The sequence below is a fragment of the Chrysemys picta genome, chromosome 3 (genome assembly GCF_011386835.1).
Source record: "Chrysemys picta bellii isolate R12L10 chromosome 3, ASM1138683v2, whole genome shotgun sequence".
Lineage (NCBI taxonomy): Eukaryota > Metazoa > Chordata > Testudines > Emydidae > Chrysemys > Chrysemys picta.
Window position 1 is genome coordinate 165361830 of NC_088793.1, and position 19787 is coordinate 165381616.

General features: G+C 42.8%; 2 protein-coding genes and 1 long non-coding RNA gene across 8 annotated transcripts in view; 1 reads left to right on the forward strand and 2 right to left on the reverse strand.

The window, feature by feature from the left end:
- The window catches only part of LOC135982602 (centromere protein F-like), a 402988-nt gene that overhangs the window by 126581 nt on the left and 256620 nt on the right, over window positions 1–19787 (reverse strand). The gene's annotated exons all lie outside the window — the stretch shown is intronic.
- The window catches only part of PTPN14 (protein tyrosine phosphatase non-receptor type 14), a 182574-nt gene that overhangs the window by 60284 nt on the left and 102503 nt on the right, over window positions 1–19787 (reverse strand). The gene's annotated exons all lie outside the window — the stretch shown is intronic.
- The window catches only part of LOC112058725 (uncharacterized), a 51006-nt gene continuing 49096 nt past the window's right edge, over window positions 17878–19787 (forward strand). For all 3 annotated transcript variants that reach the window (XR_006174388.2, XR_002887881.3, XR_006174389.2), the window contains exon 1: window positions 17878–18001. This is a non-coding gene — a long non-coding RNA (uncharacterized LOC112058725). The remainder of the gene's footprint in view (window positions 18002–19787) is intronic.

Here is a 19787-nt window from a genome sequence, read left to right on the forward strand (position 1 = left end):
TTTTGGAGGGCTGGCAAGCGTTATTTCTAGTTTTTTAAAAATAAATGCTAGTCTGATTTTGCTGGGAATTTTTGTCAAGTATAAATAAATATATTAAAGAATGTTTTAAAAAGAAAGATTTTTTTAAATTTGATTACATTGGATGTATTTGAAAAACAACCACAAGTTCTTGGTAGTAGCTTACAAAATGTGCATTAGTTACTCAAGAGGTACAACGCCTTTAGAATTGTCCCTAATGATGTAATTACTGGATTGACTAGCAGTTTTTCATAACTCATTAGGTACCTCTTTGGAGCCAAGCCGATCTGTTGGGTAACTGCTAAACTACATAATTTTGTTTTGGTTTTTTTTAATGGAGGAAAGAAGAGAATGGCTGTAATGTTACATAGAAGCAATAAAAATCATTAAGAAAATGGAGGGGAGGTAGTTTGGCCATCAAAGAAAGGATTTTAACATTCAATCCTTCCGGTCTTTTACTATTTCAGTATTTTTTAAAAAGCAATTAGATCATAATACAGACCTATCAAATTAGTAACATAAGTGGCACCCTGGATCAAAACACTGGTCCAGCTAGTCCAGGATTCTGTTTGAGAAAGAAACAAGAAACCCTGCAGTGGGCAATCATGGAATAGCCTGCCTATAGGGGAAGTTTCTTCTTAACAGCACGCTTGCATCCCTCGGTAGAATTATTTTTTAAATATTAGCATCACCAATATGGATAGTCTTGTTGTCCATACAATTTAAATCTTTTTAATTCTACTACGCTCTTGAAATCAATTATATCTTGTGGCGGTAAATTCCACAGATTGAGTATGGTGTGTTTTTTAAAAAGTATTTCCTTTCTTTCCTTTTAAATTCATTTGTCTCTTATATTTTCATCTTCCATGTTGATTCAATCATTGGCCTACGTGCTGAGAGTGCAAAGGAAGGTGCTAATTAGCACTGACTGAAATGGTGAATCTCTGTAATGTAGACAAATCTCCACCAGTCTGAGGGGATACCCATCTGAAATGAGTTTGTGGTAAGCCAACAGCATCCAAGAGAGGGCAATAACTTTTCCTCATTGCAGACCTAGATAGGGTTTGAAATAATAATAGAAAAAAGGGAAATGCTCAGTCCTTTCAGGCATCCAGATACAACCTTTAGTATATTGACATAAATATATCGGGTTATGATTTCTGGTCCTGGATGTGCTGAAACAGATTTTAGAAGCTGTAATTCAATCAGTACAGTTTAATCTAAAGGCACTTTAAAAATCAAAATGTATATAATGATGATTTTATGGTAGGCGAGAGTACCGCAAGTCTTCACCTCTGTCACTGGAATAATTTAGATTCTGATAACAAATACCAGAATAACTCTAACTTGCTCCACTGGAATTGCACCAACCAATCTACCAATGGTAGTCTGAAGTTTCTGGATACTAATGCCAGCCATTTATCTAGGACTTGTGGTAGAATATCAAATACAGTAGCTGTGTTTCACTACTAAAGAGTAATATTTTGGAAGATTGTCATTTTGTGAAAGTCCACCACACTCTGTAACGGAGGGGGGGTGGGAGGATTAGAGACGGGACCCTCAGCAGGCTAGCCAGGAAAAACTGAAGGAAAATGAAGAGCCTGTGCTGTACCCATCAAACTCCTCCCTTTAGAAACTCAAGCTGTCCATGCCAACTTTTAAGTGCAGTCATAAATAAAAGGTTCCTGGGTCAGAAAATCCTGGAGCTTGAATAGCCTCATCAAGAAATTCCAGGTTAACTGCAGGTGACTGATCAACAAACCCTGGCAAAACCAGAATCAGAATTGCCTTCTAGAGCTGGGTGAAAAAAACAACAACGTTACATTTCATTTTGTGAAATAAAAAAGAAAAAGAAAACATCTTCTGGGAGTTTTTGGCCCTACCTACTGATACAAAAGGTCCTTGCTGGGCCAGCATTATTCCCATGACATCTGTTCACAGGACCAAAAGAGAGGATAGTTCAAATACACAACTCCTATCACCTTCCTCTGCCTACTTAAACAAACAAAACTCTTTAAAGTCACTTGTTTGCAAACCTGCTATTGTAACTCTTCTCAGAAAGGTTTTTTCACGGTCAGTTGGGGAATTTCCTTGGGATTCTAGGTGCATCTCCATCCCTTAAAGCTCAGAGGATCCACTAGGCCAACACTATCCTGCAGGCTAGCAAATCTCTCATGTAGTAAATCTGCCAACTGGACTTTGAGGAGGGGAACCTCCAAGCAACCAAAAAATATCCACAGTTATAGGTAAGTGGCCTACTGAAAAGGACAAGGAGGCTTGTGTGTGGGATAGCAGAAGATGAACGACTTTGATTAACAAAAATGTCAACTTCACAGAGAGTCACATTCCATTCATTTCAGCAGGCGTTTTGTGGGCATATGTTCAGATAATACATACTGTTTGCTGACCTACTCATATTGCCAGTAGCAGTAAGAAGCATATGCAAAGGCAAGTTACCAGACCAAACTGATTCAAGTTCCCAAAAAAGATGCTTAATATTTTTCAAATTAAAGCCCAGCTACAATATAATCACTTATCTAAAGGCAGCAGAATGTGAAAACCTAGCAAAACTAATTAAAGATATATCCTTATTTAAAAAATAGTGCTGCATTGCTCATGTTACTTGCAAGCCCCATTTGCTCAATTTACTGCTTAAAAGTTGTTCTTATTTATGCATTTTAAAAAAGACTGCCCATCAAGATTTCAGATCTATTTTGTTCCACTCTATACATAAGCACCACCAGATTACAAACAAAAACATGCATTTCAGGCATCATGGGCCCAATTCTGCTCTCCTACTGCTGTAAATCAGAAGTAATTCTAGGGAAATCAATGGAATCAAATTGGTGTAAGAATAGAATCAGGCATTCAAGAAAGAAAAAAAGTATAGCCATTGGGATTTGGAACTGGATGGCTCAAGGGATTAATAACAGGATTTGAAATTTTTCTTGTGTAAACTGCTAGTTCAAATCAAATCCAGCCAAATTCACTGGGGATCAAAAGCTGTTGCCGTTTGGTGGTCAATGTGAATTGAATTGCTAGTGAAATTCCTAGTGGTCAGGTGCCAATCATTATTACATTCAGCATCTTTGCCAGGTGTGTTTGGAAATGAATTGTGGCTAGGTGAGTGGTGTAGGGCTTTGGTTGTATGGAACATCGGTTCACCTTCTGCGGGGAGAGGGGTCTGTATAGTTTGGATAGCCTCCACCTCAGTAGAAAGGGGACCAATCTCTGTGGGGACAGGCTGGCTTGAGGGGGCTAAACCAGTGTATCTCAAATGCAGCCACCATGGCCACGTGCGGCTACTAGGGGCTTTTCATGCTGCCACAACCTCCTGGGTGGTGATTTGGGGGGGGGGGGGAGGAAGGCAGAGGACGGGGGGAGAGAAGCAGTGGCCCCTCCCCCAGGGCCACCAGCAGGGGTTGGGTCTTGCTCCCCTCTGGAAACACAAACACTGGAAGAGCAGGCAGCCAGTGAGTTCCCCACCTTCTTGGGGCACAGGGGTCGGACTCAGCCCTGGCATGGCAGGCAGCAGTCTCCAGCCACGAGGCTTCAGGCTCCATCTCCATCCCCGGGCTCCATCTCCAGGCCCCATCCCCTGGGCGCAGGGCTTCAGGCTCTGGCCCCTGGCTGTGCGGCAGTGGGCTCTGGGCCCATGCTTACCCCCTCATCACCCCTGGCCCCCGCTGCCTCCCCCAGCCTCCTATCCATTGCCCCTATCACCCCTGGCCCTCCTGTCTCCCTATGCACTTCCCCATCCAGGGCTTAATTTGTTCCCTGGCATGCTGGGGCTGAGTAAGTCTGCTGTGAAAAGTGGTATTTGTATGCTTGTAATATCACTTTTCACAGTAGACTTAGTAGCTAGTTGGGCGGCTGTGAAAAGTGATATTAACATACAAGTATCACTTTTCACAGCAGCAGACTTACTAGCCAGCAAGTCTAAAATAAAAAAGGCAACCGAAAAAGTAAAAGAATCAAGAACAACAAAAGACAAGAACGTACAAAGCACCTTATTTGCGTTTCTATCCTGTTTAGGTCCAGTAAAGAATACAATCAACTGTATATTATTTTTATTATTGAGTCTTCAAAAAAAACCTACATAAATTAATTACAATGATTTGGACATGTATGTGCATATTTATTTGTCTTTCCTAAAGTTAATTAAGCATTTTAGGAAAAATTGTCAGAGCAGCCACCAGCAAGAGTTGGTGGCCGTACTTTGAGGCCACCAAAAAATGTGTTGCAACAACCACGGGGCTAAACTAATAGCAAAAGGGAGGGCAAAAAGAAAGAATATAGGAGCACTCAGCACAAAATTGAGATGCTGAGAACAAATTTAATCAAGAAACTATGAAGAGAAGAAATTCCTGAATTGCCTATACATCAATGCTAAGAGTGTGGGTAACAAACAAGAGGAATTGGAATCACTCATTTATGAGCATAAATTGAGTCTAGCTGGCATTACTGAAACCTGGTGGGATGATCTGTAATGTTAAAATCAATGATTATAAGCTATTAGGAAGGACTGAGTGGGCAAAAGGGGGATGGGGAGTAGTGCTCTACCAAAAAATGGCATTACCTGTTTCCAAGTCACCGATAACTCGGAAGAAAATGATCTTGAATGATCATGAAGCAATGTCTTAACAGATAAAGCACAAAATGAAGTACCAGTTGGCGTCTGCTACAGACCACCAAATTACACTAAGGAACAAGATGACTGCCTGCTTATGCACTTATCTATAAAGTGCAGGGGGAGGGGGGAGAACTGTGTGTAGAGTGGCCAACTGTCTAATCACACAAACCTAAACACCCTTGCCCTGCTCCTTCCCCAAGACCCCGTCCCCTCTATTCCCCCTCCCTCCATCACTTGCTCTCCCCCACTCTCTTTCACCAGGCTGGGGCCGGGGTGTGGCCTCTGGACTAGGGCCAAGGGGTTTGGAGTGTGGGAAGGGGCTCTGGGCTGAGCCTGGGGCAGGGGTGCAGAAGAGGTGTGGGGTGCCAGCTCTGGGAGGGAGTTTGGGTGCAGGAGGGGGCTCCAGCTGGGACAGCGGGTTGGAGTGCAGGAGGGGGTGCGGGATGCAGGCCCAGGAAGGGAGTTTTGGTTCGGGAGGGGGCTCAGGGCTGGGGAAGGGGTTTGGGTGTGGGAGGGGGTTTGGGGTGCTGGTTCGGGGATGGGGCAGGAGAATGGGATGCAGGAAGGGGTTTGGGGCGCTGATTCTGGGAGGAGGCTCAGGGCTGGGGGAGGGGGGGAGGGGGGGGGGGGGGGAGATGCAGACTCTAGCCAGGCGGCACTTACCTCAGGCGGCTCTTGGTCAGCAGCGCAGCCGGGCTAAGGCAGGCTCCCTGACGCGGACGGCATGTCCCTGAAGCTCTTGGGGGGGGGCAGGGGGCTCTACATGCTGCCCCTGCCTGCAGGCACCACCTTCACAGCTCCCATTAGCCGCAGTTCCCAACCAATGGGAGCTGCGGAGTTGGGGCTCAAGGCGGAGGCAGCTTGCGGAGACGTTCTGCCCCCACTCCTGCCCATCCCCCCTTTCCCCCCAGGGCCGCAGGGACGTGCCGGCCACTTCCGGGAGCGGCGTGGAACCAGGGCAGGCAGGAGCCTGCCTTAGCCCTGCGTGCTGCCGGACTTTTAGCCGCCTAAAAACCTCCCAGTTTGGCTTCAGTAGCCTCTGGGAAATAAAGCCCGATTCCAGGAGACTCCTGGTGAAATCGAGAGGGTTGGCACCCCTAACTGTGTAATCATGGGGAACTTCAATTTGAGTGTCATATGCTGGAGGTCTCATGCTGCCAGTACTTAAACGTAATTGGAATTTTTAAACGTTATAGAGGACAATTTTCTAACTCGAAAAGTGCTGCAGCCCACACAGGGGAATTCTATATTAGACCTTGTCTTAAGAAGAACTGATCACAGAACTAAAGGTTAATGGTAGCTTAAGTAGAATTGATCTTGACTTGATCACATTTTATAATGTGCAAGCGGAATAAATTCCAGAACAGTCATCTATATACTTGATGCTTTAATAGGGACAGTTTCACAGAGCTGAAAACAATTATGAGCCAAATCAATTGGGAGAAAGAATTGAATCAGAAAAATGCGAATGATAATTGGGAATCATTTAAGTATACGTCACTAGATGCCCCAAAGCCACAATTAAGGAAGAAAGCTATGCTGGTTAAAAAAAACAAACTGGTTTAAGAGGGGAAGTGAAGGTAGCTGTAATAAATAAACAAACAAACAACAAATGGAAGAAGGGGAAATTGACAGTAATGAGTATAAATAAAAAATTAGGAATTGTAGAAAATTGATAAGGGAAGACAAGAGACACAAGGAGAAATCTATGGCCAACAGAGTTAAAGACAATAAGAATCAGTTTTTAAAATATATTAGGAATAAAAAGAATCTTGACAATTACTACATGAAAATGGTAGAATTATCAATTATAATGCAGAAAAGGCAGATGCTCAATAAATATTTCTGTTCTATATTTGGGGAAAAAGAAATGATGCAGTCTCATCATATATTCCTTCCATTTCATTAGTATCTCTGGAATATATTAAACAGAAGCTACTAAAGTTAGACATTTTTAAATGAGCAGGTCCAGATAACTTGCATCCAAGAGTTTTAAAAAAGAGCTGGCTGAGGAGCTTAACGTTGATTTTCAATAAGTTTTGGCACACTGGGGAAGTTCCAGAAGACTGGAAGAAAGCTAATGTGATAACTTTTTAAAAGTGTAAACAAGATTACCCAAGTAATTATAGGCCTGACATTGATCCCAGGCAAGATAATGGAGCAGCTGATACAAGACATGATTAATCAAGAACGAAAAGGGAATAATGTAATTAATGCAAATCTATTTATGGAATTAATATAAACCTATTTATGGAAAATAGATCCTGTCAAACTAATTTTTTTTTATGAGATTACAAGTTTGTTTGATAAGGTAATAGAGTTGATGTAATATAAAGACTTCTGTAAGGCATTTGACTTAGTACTGCAGGACATTTTGATTTAAAAAAACTAGAACATAAAATTAACATGCATTACATGGATTAAAAAATGGCTAACTGTTAAATCTCAAATTAAAACTAAACTGGGAATCATCAGAGTGGGTCTGTTTCCAGCAGGTCCCATAGGAATTGGTTCTTGGCCCTATGCTATTTAACACCTTTATCAATGACCTGGAAGAAAACATAAAATCATCACTGATAAAGTTTGAAGATGACACAAAAATTGTGAGAGTGGTAAATAATAAAGAGGACAGGTCACTGAATCAGAGTGATCTAGATCACTTGGTAAACTGGGTGCAAGCAAATAATATGCATCTTAATATGGCCAAATGTAAATGTATACTTCTGGGAATAAAGAATGTAGGTGCTTACAGGATGAGGGAGTCCATCCTGGGAAGCAATGACTATGAAAAAGATTTGAGGATCATGGTTGATAATCAGCTCGACATGAGCTCCCAGTGTGATGCTTTGGCCAAAAGAGCTAATGTCATTCTGGGATGCATATATAGGGGAATCTTGAGTAGGAATAGAGAGGTTATTTTAAGTCTGTATTTGGCTCTGATGAGACTTCTGCTGGAATACTGTGTCCAGTTCCTGTGGTCCACAACTGAAGAAGATGTTGATAAATTGGAAAAGGGTCAGAGAAGAGCCACAAGAATGACTGAAGGATGAGAAAACATGCCTTACAGTGACAGACTCAAAGAGCTCAAACAAAGAGAAGTTTATCGGGTGATGTAATTACCTGTTCTACTGATCTTGTCTCTCATAAGTACCTGCATGGGAACAAATATCTAATAATGAGCTCTTCAATCTAACCCAGAAAGATATAACATGAAGTGGAAGTTAGACAAATTCAGACTAGAAATCAGTTTTAAATTTTTTAACGGTGAGAGTAATTAACGCTTGGAACGACTTACCAAGGTTCTTGGTGGATTCTCTAGCACTGAAAATTTTTAACTCAATATTGGATGTTTTCCTAAAAGTATGCTCTAAGAATTATTTTGGGGGAGTGCTCTGGCCTGTGCTATATGAGATGTCAGACTAGATCAGGCCTGCACAACATACGGCCCGCGGGCCGCATGTGACCCACATGAGCTCACTGTGCGGCCTGCGTGGGGTGAGTAGGCAAGTGGTAGGGTGGGGCAAGCCAACGGCTGGGCTGGCCGGTGAGATGGCGGCGGGGGAAGCAGGCGAGCCGGCGGCAGACAGGCAAGTGAGCTGGCGGCGGCGGCGGGCTGAGGCAGCGAGCGGGTGGCAGGGGGTGAGTAGGCGAGCGGGGTGGGCTGAGGAGGTGAGCGGGCAGGCAGTGGCGGGGTGGCAGGTGAGCCTGCGGCAGTGGGGGGGACGGGACGACTGAGGAGGCGAGCAGGCGGCGGGGGGTGAATAGGCGACCCTGGGGGACGGGGGGGACTAGGGGGAATGACGAACCGGGGCAGTGGCATGGGGTCTTTATACTTGGGGAGGGGGGAGGGGAGGAGGCGAGTGGCAAGTCGGTGGCTGACCTGTTCTACTGATCTTGTCTCTCATAAAAATTGGTCCATTTTGCTGCTTTTCTCTGTGCTGGGGGTTGTCCCAATGCTGCAAAGAGAGTGTTCCCAAAGGAAGGTGCTTGCTAGGCCGTCAGTATGTCTGCTCTTCTCTAGTCAACACACTTGACAAGTTTGATTGTCCTTGGTCTGGCTCCCATCCCCTCTCCAAGGGTTGCAGCTGTCTGAAGGTGCTTGCCTTCCACGCCTTCCTCATTCACACCTCATACATTCAACAGGGCAAAAAGACATTTTTCTTTTACCTTAATTATACTACCTTAGGGGCCCGCTATAACATATTACCAAAGTTCAATACAAAGTCATATAAAAGTTATACAAAAATGCATTGATTGACTGCTATGTGCAGCAATATGGTGAGGGGGGTGTTTCGGTGGGGACGGGGGGTTTCGGCCCTCAGCTGTTTTCTTTGGAGTAATATGGCCCTCGCCGCTTTACGAGTTGTGCAGGCCTGGACTAGATGATCACAATGGTCCCTTCTGGCCTCAGAATCTATGAATCATCAGAGAGGCCCAAGTACTGAATATGCTTGGAGACTTAACTCAGCCCTACAAATTCTCCCTCCTAGTGAGGGTTGAAGTACATGGGCCGGACAGCGTAGGCCCCCTGCTGCTCATGTGTACCTTTTCTGTTCATTAACAGAGGACTCCTTTTGTCTCTAGGCCTGTCAGTTCAGCACTTTTCACCAGCACTAAATTCTTTTGGGGAAAGAAAAAAAAAAAGAGAGAGAGAGAGAGAGAGAGAGAGAGAGAGAGAGAGAGAGAGAGAGAGAGAGAGAGAGAGAGATACATCTAAAACACAAACTCAGATGAAAAATGCTCTGCAAGTGTTTTGTTCTTCCTGCAAACCACAAGCTGCTACATGTGCCTAGGCCTTGTTAAGGCCTGTAGGCATGATACAAGCCTTTCATAACACATACTTCTCTCTTGAAAAGCTTACCCAGCAGTCTGGTCTTTCATTATCCATCAATTTCTACAATATTTAGAAAGAAGGAAACCCCAGCCACAACAAGTCTAACCTCCAACCTAGAATCTTTTCTGTTTGTTAATAGTGTATTATACTTTGTGGATACTCTAAGTTAAGATAACCCCTTAAATATGAAGTTAAACCTTAAATAATAAAGATCAGTAATAGCATGCTTCTGCAAGAGAGAAAGGCATGCCACAACCTGATCCTTATTTACTGTCCTTGAACTCTTGAATTAATTATAACAAATTACAGGGAGACTAGGTACAATTTATAAGCACAATAAACTCCCTAATAACCACCTATAATTTAATCTGGGTTAATCCAAAATACCAGAGTTATTATTCAATACAATACACCAACATGCTTTTTAAAGTAAACATTTGTGGTATTGTCTAATCTTCACATAGGCTGAGCTTGACTTCTTTAAGTTGAACTGGCTTCATAAATTTCAGTGAATACAAACCCAAGTGACAACATAAACACCTCAGCATTCAGTTTGGCTAGCCCAGTTTCTAGAGCTTGGAGTGGAATGGGAAAAATAAGGCAAATCACAAACTGAATCAAAAGGGATGAGGGAAATGTACATTTTGGCAGGTTTTCAGTTGAAAATGATGTGTTTGATGCACACATGCATATTACGGAGACACTAGTACAAGAGACTTGGTGGTTAACACTTTGTTAACCATATTTATTTGAAAGCGTACTTAGGTCTGCGGCTCTGATCCAGCAAAGCACTTAACCATGTGCCTAATATTAAGCACATGAACAGGCCCAATAGGACTACTCATGCGTTTAACATTAGGCACATGCTTAAGTACCTTTCTGAATTGGGGCCTGAATGAAGAAGGCCCAAATCTTTGAAAACTCATAGCGATTGGGGGAGGTCCCGGATGACTGGAAAAAGGCTAATGTAGTGCCCATCTTTAAAAAAGGGGAGGAGGATCCGGGGAACTACAGGCCAGTCAGCCTCACCACAGTCCCTGGAAAAATCATGGAGCAGGTCCTCAAGAAATCAATTCTGAAGCACTTAGAGGAGAGGAAAGTGACCAGGACCAGTCAACATGGATTCACCAAGGGCAAGTCATGCCTGACTAACCTAATTGCCTTCTATGACGAGATAATTGGCTCTGTGGATGAGGGGAAAGCAGTGGACGTGTTATTCCTTGACTTTAGCAAAGCTTTTGATATGGTCTCCCACAGTATTCTTGCCGGCAAGTTAAAGAAGTGTGGGCTGGATGAATGGTCTATAAGGTGGATAGAAAGCTGGCTAGATCGTCAGGCTCAACGGGTAGTGATCAATGGTTCCATGTCTAGTTGGCAGCCGGTATCAAGTGGAGTGCCCCAAGGGTCGGTCCTGAGGCCGGTTTTGTTCAATATCTTCATTAATGATCTGGAGGATGGCGTGGACTGCACCCTCAGCAAGTTTGCAGATGACAGTAAACTGGGAGGAGTGGTAGATACGCTGGGGGGTAAGGATATGATACAGAGGGACCTAGACAAATTAGAGGATTGGGCCAAAAGAAATCTGATGAGGTTCAACAAGGATAGGTGCAGACTCCTGCACTTAGGACAGAAGACTCAATCCCACGCACTGCTACAGACTAGGGTCCAAATGGCTAGGAAGCAGTTCTGCAGAAAAGAACGTAGGGGTTACAGTGGATGAGAAGCTGGATATGAGTCAACAGTGTGCCCTTGTTGCCAAGAAGGCTAACGGCATTTTAGGATGTATAAGTAGGGGCATTGCCAGCAGATTGAGGGACATGATCATTTCCCTCTGTTCAACATTGGTGAGGCCTCATCTGGAGTACTGTGTCCAGTTTTGGGCCCCACATTACAAGAAGGATGTGGAAAAATTGGAAAGAGTCCAGCAGAGGGCAACAAAAATGATTAGGGGGCTGGAGCACATGACTTATGCGGAGAGGCTGAGAGAACTGGGATTGTTTAGTCTGCAGAAGAGAAGAATGAGGGGGGATTTGATAGCTGCTTTCAACTACCTGAAAGAGGGTTCCAAAGAGGATGGATCTAGACTGTTCTCAGTGGTACCTGACTACAGAACAAGGAGTAATGATCTCAAGTTGCAGTGGGGGAGGTTTAGGTTGGATATTAGAAAAAACTTTTTCACTAGGAGGTGGGGAAGCACTGGAATGGGTTACCTAGGGAGGTGGTGGAATCTCCTTCCTTAGAGGTTTTTAAGGTCAGGCTTGACAAAGCCCTGGCTGGGATGATTTAGTTGGGGATTGGTTCTGCTTTGAGCAGGGGGTTGGACTAGATGACCTCCTGAGGTCCCTTCCAACCCTGATATTCTATGATTCTTTCTTCCTTGTTGGACAAGACAAACAGAGCCTTCACCATTTTAAGATTTCTTTTAGACCTGGTTGTAAAGGGAAAAAACTTATAGGTACTTGATGACAAAATATTCTATTTTGATAACATTCCTCCCCTTTTCTTTCCACATTTATTCTTTTTTTAACATAAAATATTAAAATATAAACAAATCAAATTGAACAATATTTTGTAGCCCAATTACTCATAAGGTCAATAATGAATAACATACACCACTTCATCCATAGATCTCAAAGTGCTTTACAGAGGATGTCAGTATCACTGTCCCCATTTCACAGATAGGGAAACAGAGGCACACGGAGGGACGTGACTTGCCCAAGGTCACCCAGCAAAGCAGCGGCAGAGAGGGTAACTGACTCTAGGTTTCCTGTCTCCTGGTCCATTGCCCTATCCACTAGGCTACACTGCCTCCTCTGTCAAACTCAAGTGGATTTCAAATCTGATGTGAAAAATCTCTCACTAAACCTCCTTCGTTGTGTTTTGTCTGTCTATAAGCGATGAGAGAAATGCAGGTTTCAATGGGTTATTTGTGACTCTGCAGTTCAATTATTCTTTGATTTAAGCTGAATAACTGCAATTCTATTTTTATAAGTATAGAAACTAAAAGATGACCCATGGCTGTGTATGTGGAGGAATACGTATCTTGTTAGGAGAAGAGGACCACAAGTTCAAAGCAGTTGGCTCTCTCCCCCTCCCAGCCCCCATGAAAAAATTTACATTAGATTCTGCCCTAAAATACAGATGTCTATAGCTCAGCCTACTTCTTCCACTAACACTGGCTGACTCCGTTCAAAATATGCTGTTGCCTGTCCTGAAAGGTAAGTGCGACTAACATTAGGAATGATCATCACTGTGGTAAAAGATGGCTTAAGTTACATATAGAAGCAACATGAGTCAACAGTTTGAAGATTTTTCTGGTAGCCAGCCAGGTTAATGGTCAAGTAGGTTTGAGTGTCATGCTAAAAAAATTTAACGAGCTGACTAGAGCAAATGTTATGTAGCCTGGAAGGTAAAAACTGCATAGGAAGTCTCTTTAAAAAAATGTCCTTTAATTCAGAAATAGCTTGCAACTGCTCTTAATTTATTCCTTAAGCACAAACAAGTCACTTACTGAATTCTTTTTCAAAGCACTCTGCTCTAGAAGAGACCTAACGTCTTGATTTTCAAAGGCCAGCCACCCTTTGTGTAAAATTGCATTCACACATCACTGCTCCTGCACTTAACAATGCAAACATCTGTGACCCCACAACAGCACCTGTGCACTTGCATATGTGTGAGTTCACAATCTCAAAATAATGGGGTTTGTGGGTACAAACTCTGACTTGTGTACTCAGGTGCTAGTTTATTTAAAGGGTGAGTATGCATTCAAACTTTTACAGAACACATGCAGGTGTTTGCACTTGGAAACTGCAGGCCCTGGTACTGGAAGCAGAATTTTGCTCATGCACAAATGGGGGCTGGGTTAAAGCCAAGCTGAAAATGTACCTCTACGTATTCTATCATTAATACTGGGAGACACAGGATCACAAATCTTCAGCTAACTAGGGAAGCCATCAGTAGAGCCTTTGGATCAGATTCCAAACTCAGAACAGTGTAAACCTATTTATTTTAAGAGGTTTCAGAGTAGCAGCCATTTTAAGAGGGTTTTTTTCCTGCAGTGAGATCAGAATCTAGCCCCCATTCACTGCACAGTGCCTTTGTCACCAACTTGTCTTGGAAATGTTGCATGAAAATATTGCTTACAATGAAATGTGAGGAGTCAAAAGCTTCTACAAAACAGATAAAACTATCTGGCTTCAGCACCATCAGTATATCTTAAGATACATTCCTGTGAAAAGATTGCCTGAATACCCTCCCCTGTGTCGTAGTAACTAATAGTTAGCAATCCTGCAGAAAGCAATATATTTCACTCAACTCTCTGTCTTTATTTTTCACAGAGACCTTGGAGACCTTCACACCTCCATGGGTATGATATAAACTAGTCCCCACTTATCAGGATATAATGGATCAAACTGTGGAAGACAGGGAAATTCTAACATCCCAGCAAACATGACCCTGTGTTAGAGAACAGTGCTCTACTAAAGGCAGGATGTTGCCAGCACACTATGTGAATCAGTGCCCTGCCTGCTGGGTGAAGTGGATTTGTTTTATTAAGTGAGTAATTATTCTTTGTAAAACCTTCAAAAACAACTGAAGATACCAAGTGCCACAGCAGCTGCCAAAGATAAAACAGTGAACCAGTAAACATCTCACTGCACAAGAATCTGCCATCTTCCTACACTGGTATTTCTGCCAAATTCTTGTTGAGATTTTCATAAGGATCGCCACATAAACACTTCTTTTAAACTCATTCAAAGTCCCCAGGATTGAACTGACATCCAACTGCAGATTTTTTAGCCTTATATCCTGCCAAGAGGGGAAAAATGCTGAAGGTATTTGGCTCAAGAAGAAGCTGCTTCTAGAACTATTTCCATGATTTGTTTATATCTTAGAGAAGGAGAAAGTTTGCCATACCTTGCAGTATAACTACCACATTCAACAATTTTTAATAAAGATTAGATAGGTTATTGCAAATGAGGTTTTCACTGCTTGACTTTTGACAGAGTAAATTTAAAAGGAACAGCCCATCATTTTTGTGTGACGCTTCTTGCACAATTACGTGTGAATGACATAATTATGTCAAAAATGCGTGGGGTCCTCAGGACTCTCCGGTTTCAAACACAGGCCCACTGTAATATATCCAGGGTTCCTTTATTAGCTGACTCAGTAACTGAGCATTACTACACTATTACACATGTACAGGATAGGTGAGAATGTTATACTGTGATCCTTCAAATGTCATCTATTCTGAAATGTAATTGTAAAAATGGCACTTTCTTACACAGCAGATCTGCTCAGTGTGTGTGTGTGTGTGTGTGTGTGTGTGTGTGTGTGTGTGTGTGTGTGTGTGTGTGTGTGTGTGTGTAGTGCTGCTGTAGCTGTGTCAGTCCCAGAATATTAGAGAGAAGATTGGTGAGGTAATATTTTCTATTGGACCAACTTCTGTTGGTGGGAGAGACAAGCTTTCAAGCTACACAGAGCTCTTCTTCAGGTCACAGTGGGTGTGTACTCAGTCAGATCTGCAATGAAAAAAGATACCACTTCTTTAATACACCAAACCAGCACAGGTCTGGGAAGTGAACTGCACAAAAACAGAATTGTTAACTAGCTCCCAATTGCAGAGTCACCGGTACAACACCATCGTCTTCAAACTGTGTAGTTACACCTCAGCATTCAGTGCAGCTGCATATGCATAGCTGAGGGTATAATCTGAGAAAAGTGGGATTTGAACAGATGTAAATTTGGGCTTCATTTGGTTCCCAGTATCTCTATTACTTGTGGAGATGTACAAACCAATAGAAACAAGCAGGGCTTCCAGATCCCAGGCTGAATTTACAGCTCTGGCATTTAACAGCAAAATTGATATAGAATTCATTGAGAGACAAACATGGAACTACACAATGCCTAGTCAGGAACAATGGTCTCAGGGTTACGGCACTGTACAGGGACTCTGGAGATCTGGATTCAATTGGCAGTTCTTCAACAGTCTTCCTCTCTGACCCAGAACACATTACAATCTCGCTATGTCTCAGTTCCCCGTGTGTCATATGGGGATGATATTTCCATTCACCCACTCTTTGTCTATATTTAGATCACAAGCTTTTGGGGCAAGGAGCATCTCTCCCTAGGAGCATGTAGAGTACCTCGCACAATGGGGCTCCAATGTCATTTGGTGCTACTCTAATACAAATAATTATTAGAGCCACCCCAGAAAAGAACAATACTTCAATTTTTGCATTTCCTGATTGTTCTGTCTTTTTATATATATAATCTTAATGTAGCATTCCAAATAGGTGGAGTGGGTTTGTTTTGTTTTGGCATTTCATTTTCTCTGGTTTATTTTTTAATGGAAAATAAAGGGGGATGGTAAGACCGAGAAAAATGAAGTGCCTAGGCATGTGAGTACTGTTATTTATTTATTTGGGTTGAAAAAACATCTATCCCAATCTACAGGCATTTGTGTGAAATCTAAAAAATGTTCAGAATTTAAGGACAAATATCTCAGCTTTAAAGACGTGTTCATAACAATCTAGGGAGACCAGACGGATCGGGACTGTCCCAATATTTAGGCATTTGTCCCGCGTCCCAACCGACGTTTGGTCGGGAGGCAATTTGTCCCAATATTTCCCACTCCCGTTTTGTTGTTGTTGTTGTTCCGCTGGTGGGACTCCCCCTCCCTCCATGTGTCCCGATATTTTCTTCATCCCATCTGGTCACCCTATAACAATCCATCCCTGCAGCCAAAGGATACAGCACTCTTTAAAATAAATAAAATAAATAAATACCACTCTGGCACCATTACACAAACTGTAAAGCATACTCCCCAATAAAAGCAATGAAACTAGAGAAAGGCATTGTCTATGGACAGATGTAGGATGAGGCAAGTGGTTATAAATCTACAGTCCACTGTTTTGCCATGCACTAACTAGCTGCAGGGACCCTGTTACTGTGCACTAAAAGTTTCCTAGCGTGCTCTGAGTTACTGCTACAGCAGTACTTTTAGTGCATGGTAGCAGGTTCCACAGGGCCAGATTCACACCCCGGCTTGCCCCTTCATGTAGCCAATCTTTAAGTGTGGCCTGAATATCCCACCCAATTCCAGACTCTGCTAAGCCAAAGGCTAGGAATAAATTCTGGGGTCAAGGTTCCCTCATGCAGAACCCCTGCTGCCAGCATTCTCATGGGGTATATCTTCACAGCAGGGAGACTGTGTGATCTGCACCCACGTCTGAGAACCCAGGTTAGCCTAGCTAGCCTATGCGTGAGCAGCCACACTGCAAAGCTATACCCGAGTTACTGTGTACTCACTGATGCCATGCTCCTGTGTATGTCACCAGGACTTCTGTGGGCACATCCCATGGTTTTTTGCACTACAGTAAGCTGAGCTGCTCTATGATTCTTTACCACCAAATAATTGGAGAACTTCTCTGTCTTGCTGAGCACACAGGGAGAACTGTGGGAAGGCACTTGAGAAATATTAGCACTTGAGTGATTTAGCCTGTGTCCTCACTGCAAAGTGGGTGGGTTACTAGCCGGAGTGAGCAGAACCCAGGCTTTAACCCCCACCCCCATGCATGTCAGGTTGAAAGCACCACTTAACTCAGGTGAGAGGTTTTTGTGTATGGACAGGAGAGGGGTTAGGGACAACACCCAAGTAAGAGCTCAGGTTAACTCTGCAGTGAAGATGTATCTTGAAACCAATGTTGTTAGCCCCAGTGTGTGTCTGCTGATGAAGCAGCCTCTCACAGGAAGAGCTAAGCTCTTGAGAAAACTAGTCCCAAATCATTAGGGCATATGTGTGTCAAAAAAAGAGTTCCTTCAACTACACCTGAAGACAAATTGGAAGCAGTGTAGGATATGGAGCAGTGTAACATTCACTCTGCACACAACACTATGGCCTTGGCTACACTGGCGCTGTACAGCGCTGCAACTTGCTGCGCTCAGGGGTGTGAAAATGCCCCCCTCCCCGAGCGCAGCGCTGCCATGGCAGCGCTGTGAATTGCCAAGTGTAGCCAAGGCCTATCTAATGAGCAGGCAACACTGTTCTGTATTGACTGGAAGAGGTATTTTTATTTTTTAGGATAACCCCACGTAAATCACATAGTCACCTAAAACTCAGGCTATTACAGAGATCATCGTGCCTTAACTCCTCTGCCTGAAAGATCACACTCTTCTCACCAAATGTAGAGGAAAGGGAGGGCCGATGGCCAAAACTGCTACTTGAGGATCCAGGGATGCAAAGTTATCCTTCTCACTCCTAGTACAAGAAATTCAGTGGATAGCCTTCTAGCACTACTGCCCTTGGAAAAAAAATAGCCCTCTCTGATTTGTTAATCATCTGCATGCCAGCTATACTGAAATTTTGCACAACATATTGGGGGAGAAAAGAGACAACATCAGATTAATTAACATAGGTTATCCATTCACTAACCTCACTTACTTTTAGTACCGTTAGGACCAAATTCCTTTCTGCCAGCCATAAGGAAGAACGTATAAATAGGACAAGAAAGGTGCAGGTCAGTTCAACAAATATTTCTCTAAAAATGTCTGTCTGTCTGTATTTATTTAAATATTTATTTATTTGAAAAATCTGTGTTTTCATGTAGCATGACAACATCCTTCTGCTGGAGAAGTTTAGACGTAATGAACATTACATTAATGTTCCAAAAATTAGCCCGGGTTTTGGTAGGGCTGTCTCAGATAGGTTGATGAGAAACTGTCATTTATAATTCATGATTAAGCATAAGCTGATCTTTGTGCTGTAACATGGATCATTTTAATTAAAGTATTTCCTTTCCAATATACAGGAGATGAGAATTAATTGAAAAGAGGGAAGGAGGCAGGAAAAAGTCTACAAAGGAAATATATCTAGTTCTAACACATCACTTTTCTGCTGTTCCAGCTTCTTAGGCTTATTTATTTTCATAAAATCATTAAAATGTGGGCTCTTTTTAGGCTAGCAAATTAGGTGCTGTACACACTGATTCATGGGAAATTATCGCAAACCATGTCCTCTCACCAGGGTTACATGTTGATATTTTTTTAAATTACATTGCACCCATCATCAACATATCTAACATAATGAAGGCCTTTATAAACAAAAAAGCGTGTTTCCCCCACCCCCTTTCCTGCCCTACCCCAAACCAAAATTTTGACAAAGCCTCGGAGAGTAAATACCTACATGCAACAAGTCTTATCTGAAATGCTACATGACTAGCTAGATTTACTGTTAAAGACCACTTCCCTCTACAAACCCTTAGGCTATAGTTTTTTTTAAAGTTCATTATTCAGAAGGCCATTCATTTCCCTAAGATAGTGTGTCGCGTAAACAAAGCTAGACTTGTAATTTTCCACTTCATTTCAAAAGGGGGGAAAAAGTTTAATTTTCATGCATGCCTCAGAACATCACAGGAAATTTACAATGGTGCCAAAATGTGGTTTTAAAAGAGTCTCAATCAAGCATAAAACAAAAACAAAGGAACACATTCAGATCACATAAGCAGACTTCAGCTGGAAGGTGCTTGAAAAATTTATGGGGAGTACTGGAAAAATCTAATGGAGAAAAGCCGACAGCCATAACATACTTGAAATAGAGGAACATAGGAATTTATGTACTGGATCGTACTAGTGATCCATCTCCCAACGGCTGCTTCAGAGATAAGTGCAAGAAGGAAGCGGTCATTCAGAGCTAGTGCAACAAACTCATTACAACCTATACACAGACAACAGTTTGTCAGGCCAGGACCTGGAGCACCTACACCACAAGCCCCTACAACTTGAGCCCCTAGTGAGTAAACGACAGGCCCTTATCCTCACTGGGGCCAGCCAGTATCAACATGATCACATCCTACATCTTTGTAGCACAATACCACAACTTGAGCAGCTCTTTAAAATGATTGTCACAATGCGTCTTTATTATTTCCTTATGCAAGGATGGCAGTGTGATCTGAGCAACAGGCTTGAAAAGTCTTATGGAAGCCCAGTCAGCAGGGAGAAGGGTTTGCCATCCTCAGCAAATTTTACCAACAGGGAATTAAATGTTGAATCTTAGTCCTCCTTCAGAGTGAAACAAAGTCCCAAGAAGGAAGCCCTTGTCTGTTCTCTGTGGTTCATACAGCATTGTTCATAATGTTAGGGAGTTGCTTCCATGCTCAAGGCCAAAATTTCCACTTCTCTCACAGTTGTGCAGTGTGCATATACCCTCTATCCAGCTGGCTGCCCTCCACCACAAAAGCGGCCGGCTGATTCTAGTATTGCCAAAGCCCAAGCATTAAAAAACCCTGAGTCAGGCCCCCAGAAATT